Source organism: Cicer arietinum, chromosome 5 (assembly GCF_000331145.2).
Source record: "Cicer arietinum cultivar CDC Frontier isolate Library 1 chromosome 5, Cicar.CDCFrontier_v2.0, whole genome shotgun sequence".
Taxonomy (NCBI): domain Eukaryota; kingdom Viridiplantae; phylum Streptophyta; class Magnoliopsida; order Fabales; family Fabaceae; genus Cicer; species Cicer arietinum.
In genome coordinates, this window is record NC_021164.2 from 46,407,545 (window position 1) to 46,414,956 (window position 7,412).

Consider the following 7,412-nt stretch of genomic DNA (forward strand, 5'->3'; position numbering starts at 1 on the left):
TAGCGCTTGCACATAATAAAACAAAGAAGCCTTTTAAAGCGCTTTGTGGAAAAGCGCTGTAAAAGGGTCGCATAGCGCTTGCACATAATAAAACAAAGAAACCTTTTAAAGCGCTTTGTGGAAAAGCGCTGTAAAAGGGTGCTTGCACATAATAAACACAAAGAAGCCTTTTAAAGCGTTTTGTGGAAAAGCGCTGTAAAAGGCTTTTAAAAAAAATAAAATAAGGAGGTCTTTTACAGCGCTTTTTCAAAAAGCGATGTAGTAAGGTTTTATATATGATAGTAAACCGCTTCAGTTTCCTCTTCATACGCTTGTATTAGGGTTTTATATATAACAGTAAACTTCATACGCTTGTATTATGTTAACTTCATACGCTTGTTTCCTCTCCATTCTCCTTGTCATTGCAAACCATCTTTGTTTCTGCGAACCCTACTTGACATTACGTAAACTTCATACGCTCATTTCTGCGAACCCTACTCTCCTACGAACCGTTCTTATTTCTGAGCTGTTCTTATTTGTTCGTATTTCTGCGCCGTAACCCTACTGTTCTTCTGTTTTTTAGGTATTGTATTTATTAGTTTTTTGTTTCACTAAAATGTATGTTGAACTTATACTGCTATCAATGCACAAATATTTATTGACTTATATATTTTATTTTATAGTGCCCTCGTCAAACTAACAACATCGACTGTGGGTACTATATATTGCGATTCATAAAGGAGATTGTTGATATGAATCAAACTATAATCCCAGAAACGGTACAGTATTTTCATTATTTGATTTTCATTTATAAACTATGTATATATTTTATTCTAACTTATTTATGTTCAATTTTTATATCGCACAATACTTTGACAATTCCAGTCCAACATACTCTGAAAGAGATCTAATTGAAATAAAGGAAACTGGTGTCAGTATGTGATTGAAATGAAAATTATTTGATTTGCTGGAAAATGGCATGCTGCAAGGGATAGTTATATGAATATATGGTAGTTATGTTCTGTGTAGTTCTGATAGTTATATGTATATGAATATGTTGTGAACTGATTGTGTAAATATGTAAAGTTATAAAGTTAAATTATAAAGTTATATAGTTTTGTTGTTGTGTACTGATTGTGAAATGATTGTGTGAACTGATTCTGGATGAAAATGATTTTGGAAAAAAAATTAAAAGACAACGCTGTAATAGGTGCATAATAATGCATCTATTGAATGCACCTTTTACAACGCTTTTTCCAAAAAGCGCTGTAAAACGAGTATAACAAGCGCGCAATATATCTACTTTTTATAGTGTTTTTTATTTTTTTATTTTTAAAAGTGTTGTTGTATCTTTTATAGCGCTAGATGCTACATCGCTTATTTTTTTGGAAAAACGCGGTAAATGTCTTAAAAAAAGCGCTGTAAAATAGGTTTTTTCGCATAGTGTAATGTGAAAATTTTAGAAAATATGTTGGGCCAATCCAAAGGATGCAATATGATTTCAGGGCATGTTATATGACTCTTTAACACAATTTGGTTATGAATCAATAGAGTAGTTTGAGATTGATCCTCACTAGTTCAATTTAGCTCAGCGTGATTCTTATTAGAAACCCAACTTTAAATAGGTTTGAAATACAGTCAAAATTAATGTGGCTTGCGTTTTTTTTAAAAACTAATGTTTAATTATAAAAATATTATGATCACATGTTTATTAGAAAATTTGGCGGGCGCACACCAACGGCTGCATTCATCTTTGATGTTCTTTTATGAAAAGGTTGGCTTCATGTTTTAATTAAACATATGTGGTCAATTAATATATGAGTTTACTAATTGAGTCGTGTTTACTAATTGATGGATTTAATTGAATGTGAGTTTTACTAAGTGGTCCTTTGTTGAATCATATTTAAAAATAATAAATAAATTAACGGTGGTCTACAATACTCTTTACAATTAGTGGTTTATGATTGTCTTGGTTTTTATAAATAAAACGGTGATCTAATTGATGATTATTTAATATAAATTACATTTTTTTTTATCGAATATATCATTTAAATCATTATCCCAATTATGAAAATGCAAATGACGTACTTTTAAAAGATGATGTATGTAATATTTCACGTTTTATACATGTTTTTACCATTCGATTTCTATTGAAATAAAGTCCCACTAATTCGAAATTTGATCGAGAAATAAAATATAAAAAAAAATTATTCTAACCCGAATACAAACTTGAGTTTTTCAAAAAGATTAATCTTTATCTAAAGTTGATTAACTACTTGACCTTAGTCAATTTATTAAAATTGTAAATTGAAAATAAACATGAACCAATATATAATATAAATAATAATATGTATAAACATAGTAAGAGTCAAAATCGGGCACAATTAGGAAACACATGAGTCACATTGCTTATTTTTTTAATATATTTAAATTTTTTACAAAAGGGAATAGTTTAAATTTTAAATGCTTTAGTAGTACACGTACGATGTGTGAATTATTAATTTAATGTATTAATGTTTACTATAAATTATCTATATTGCCATCTTCTTTCCCAAACAAAACCTTAGAGTGGTAGCAGAAGAGGAATTGGTGAAGCATCCCATTTATTTGAAAACTTAAATATCTAATATGCCTGATGTAGCTAACTTCGATCCTAATTCTAAACTCGACTTGCCTAGAAATGTTGCAGATTACCCCCCTAATGTTTGGGGGGATTTCTTCCTTCCATATGCTTCTGAATCTATGGTATGTAGTTAGTGTTTTTATGTTCTTCATGCATACTATAAACCACTTAATCAAACTTCACCATTAACATCTTTTTCTTCAACACATGCAGGAACTCGATCGGAATATTGCAGCAGAAATTGATAGTTTAAAAAATGAAGTGAGAAACATGCTAGCTACAAACATTGAGAAGCCCTTTGACAAAGTCAAATTCATCGATTCCATATGTCGTTTGGGTGTCGGCTATCATTTTGAACATGAGATCGACCAAGTGTTGCAACTTATTCACAAGAGTTATGTTAAAAATGGAGAAATAATTCTTGAAGATAACATTCATTCTCTTGTCGTGCTATTTAGAGTATTAAGGCAATGTGGACTTTACGTTTCACCTGGTATATAAAATCTTCTATTTTTTACATTTATAGTTTTTTATATTAGCCTTCAACATAGACTTTAGTACTATTTAGAGTACTTAGGGGTGTTAAATGATCAAGTCAACTCCAATCTAGACTACATTGAAATTTTTTTATTGTTACTGACTCTAAGGAGTATTCAATATTGTGATTGTTAAATAAAATTACAGATATGTTTAAAAAATTTAAAGACGAGAAAGAAATATTTAGCAAAAGGCTCATCAAAGAGTTGAGGGGATGTTAAGCTTGTTCGAAGCATCACATATGATGATTCATGGAGAGGAAATTTTGGAAGAGGCCCTAGCTTTCACCTCTACTCACCTTAAGTCCATTTCCACCCAATGGAACCCTTTTCTTACAGCACAAGTCAAACATTGCTTAACGCAAGCTCTACGCAAAAACTTGCCCAGACTAGAGGCACGACGCTACATCTCTATATATGAGCAAGATGCATCCCATAATGTAACTCTTCTCAGGTTGGAAAATTTGGATTTTAATATGCTCCAAAGCCGAAATCAAATGGAATTTGGAAACATTTGCAAGTAAGTACTTTAAATCATGCATTCCTTAATATGCAGCAAAATAAAATATCGAAGTAGCTAATACCTTATATGTGATCTTGATAGATGGTTGAAGGAGTTGGGCATTACTAAAAAGCTATCGTTTGCACGAGATAGAATAGTACAATGTTGTTTTTGGACTATGTCAGTATACTTTTAGCCCCAATATTCTCAAGCAAGAAAAATGATGTCAAAAGTAATCGCTCACCTATCAATTATTGATGATACATACGACTCATATGGAACTCTTGATGAATTTGAACTTATTACCAAGGCTGTTGAAAGGTAAATCATCATTTATATACAATATTAGAAAAAATTAAATTATAGACAAACATTTAGAGCTACAATCGATTCCATTCTCAATTTTGCGAAGAAAAATTAAAAAATGACTTATTTTTGGTTACTAATTATGGTTTCTAATTCTATCTTTTTTTTCTAGTAATGACACACATATCTTCTTCACATATTTTTACTCTCATTATTTAAATAAATTAATGAAAGTGATTTTCACGTGGGATATTAGTTGTTTGGATGATCTTCCAAATTACATGAAGATACTTTACAAGTCTCTCTTAAATGTTTATGAGAAAATAGAGCAAAAATCGAGAGCAAAAAACGAGGAAAGAAGTAATCGTTCTATTTCTTTCGTTGATTTTAACTTTGTAAAAATGATTTCATGTAAAAACAACTTTGTTAAAAAGTTATTGTATACTTAATTTACGAATTAAAATTTATGAAAAGTTTGTTAATGATTTTTTCACTCATAAAATGATTTTATTAATGAATTTTATTTATTCTTTACAAAAATAGAGAATTGTTCTGTATGGTAAAATCATAGCAAGAAGAACTTCTTTAACATTAAATGTTTTTGTAAAAGTAAAACTCCTTATCATTAAATTAAATAATAATACAATTTGACATCATAAAATAAAGAAAAAGAAAACCTTTTTATAGATTAATAATTTATATTGCATGGTAATGGCAATTCAAAAAAATAGTCCAAACTTATATGACGGAGGCAACATGGTTGGACAATAACTATACACCAGCAATAGACGAGTACATGTCCATATCAAAGATAACATCTGGTTATCCAGTGTTGTCTACAACTTCTTATATTGACATGGGAGATATAGCCACATAAGATATCTTCAATTGGGTAACCAATATGCCAAAAATTGTAAATGGTGCTGCACTTGTTTGTAGGTTAAATGATGAAATTGTATCCAATGAGGTATTTTATATTATTTTTTTATTATTACATGTCATTCCAAAATTATTTCTCTACGATTAATATATGAGTATAAAGACAAATAATGAATTGTGAGTGTAAACAAGTTTTATAGGTCTCCGATTATATCCAATCTGATAGATATTTGTGCAAATGCTTAAGAATTAATATATCAAAGTGACGTGATAATGATAAATTATGATTTTTCTTTATTGTCAATAGATAGTCAATAAAATCTCAAATATATTATTTAATCACAAAAGATGATATAAATATTTAAGTAATAACTTTTTTATGACGTGCAGTATGAAGAGAAAAGAGGGCATGTTTGCTCATTCCTAGAATGCTATATGAGACAATATGATACAAATAGGGATGCTGTCATTCAAGAATGTCAAAAAGGAGTTGAAAATGCATGGAAAGATATGAATGAGGATTGTCTCACGCAAACTAAAGTTTCATTGCCTCTTTTGACTTTTGTCCTCAACCTAGCACGTTTTATTGAGGTTTATCACAAAGATAAAAATAAATGCACGCATTTGGAAGGATTAATGAAGACACATATTAAAGCTTTACTTGTTGATCCGGTGTCAATTTGAGCATTAATTTAAGTTAGTCGTTACATTTTGTATTTCCACAATTAATAAAGAAAATATGTCAAATGTCAAAATTATTATATAGAAAGTACTTTAATTTTAAACAAGTTTATATCTTACTCTCTACACATTATTTCGACATAAAACATTCATTGCAAAAATGAAAAAAGGAATTGGAATTCAAGAGATCTTAGATGACTAAAAAAAATCCAACGAAATGAAGACATTAATCAAATCTAAAATAACTGAGACTAATTCTATTGTGATAAAAGTCTTCTACAACAAAATTGAATGGTAATTTAAAAAAAAAATTATTTGGATAAATTTGTCTCTTAATTGGTATAAGAGTTAATTAATTGCAAGTGCTCGTTAAAGAGCATATCACAAATAGTTATTTCGTAAATTCTTAAATTTGAAGGGAACAATATCATGATTTTGAAGTCTTTATTGATAAGAACATAGTTAACCACCAACCATAAGTCAGCTCTTTGACATGCAATCTATATTACTATCGTTATTGAAATTAGCTCTACATGAAAATAAGATTCAAAACACAAAAGAAAGTGATATATATATATATATATATAAAAGAGGCCGATCGACCTTAGACTACCCCAAGACAAACCATCTAAATTTCACTTGTTTCAACCACAAACTTACCTACCATTGAACATGAATATTGAGGTTGCTCTAGGGGTGTAACAACCTAATTTTCGTGGTAAATTTTGTTCCTTTTAAACAAGAAATTTCTCAAATTATTTTAAAATAATATAATTAACTACTCATTTTAAAAATAAATGAAAATTCACAAATAAGCTATCTTTATATCAATAGTAAACTACATCAAGTTAATGAAGGTTATTAACATTGATAACCAACTACCATATGTTGATCCTAATATACTTAAACGAAAACTACTAGAGTCACTACGAGAAAAAATCTATTTTACAGCGCTTTTTCAAAAATATAAGTGTTGTAGTATCTAGTGATGTAAAAAGATACAACAACACTTCCTAAAATAAAAAAGCGCTATAAAATAGATAGATATATTGCGCGCTTGTTATACTCGTTTTACAGCACTTTTTAAAAAAAGCATTGTAAAAGGAGCATTCAATAGATGCATTGTTATGAGCCTTTTACAGCGCTTTTTAGAAAAAGCGCTGTAAATGGTGCATTTAATAGATGCATTATTATGCACCTTTTACAGCGCTTTTTTAAAAAAGCGTTGTAAAAGCTGCAAACAATATATAGTTATTATGCACCTATTACAACGCTTTGTTGAAAAAGCGTTGTAATAGGTGCAAACAATAGATGCATTATTATGCACCTATTACATCGTTTTTTTGAAAAAGCGTTGTAAAAGGTGCAAACAATGGATGCATTATTATGCACCTATTACAGCGCTTTTTTGAAAAAGCATTGTAAAAGGTGCAAACAGTAGATGCATTGTTATGCACCCTATTACAGCGCTTTTTTGAAAAAGCGCTGTAAAAGGTGCTTTCTTATTTTAGTTTTATTAAAAAACGCTGTAAATGGGATTTTAAAAAAGCACTTTTTGGTTTTTTATGGCATTTTTTAGAAAGCGCTATCTTTTAATTTTTTTTCCAAAATCATTTTCATCCAGAATCAGTTCACACAATCATTTCAAAATCAGTACACAACAAAATAGAACTATATAACTTTATAATTTAACTTTATAACTTTACATATTTACACAATTAGTTCACATCATATATATATTCACATATTGACAACATCACAGATCTATATACATATTCATATAACTACATATTCACAACTTTACAAATGTGCCCTATTCATATACATATAACTATCAGAACTACACAGAACAGAACTACCATATATTCATATAACTATCCCTTGCTGCATGCCATTTCCCAGCAAA

The 7,412-nt window shown here is 29.3% G+C and overlaps 1 pseudogene; it reads left to right on the forward strand.

Moving 5' to 3' along the window:
• Positions 1–2,552: 2,552 nt before the first annotated feature.
• On the forward strand, positions 2,553–5,624 carry LOC101492651 (probable terpene synthase 2; annotated as a pseudogene).
• The last annotated feature ends 1,788 nt before the right edge of the window (positions 5,625–7,412 follow it).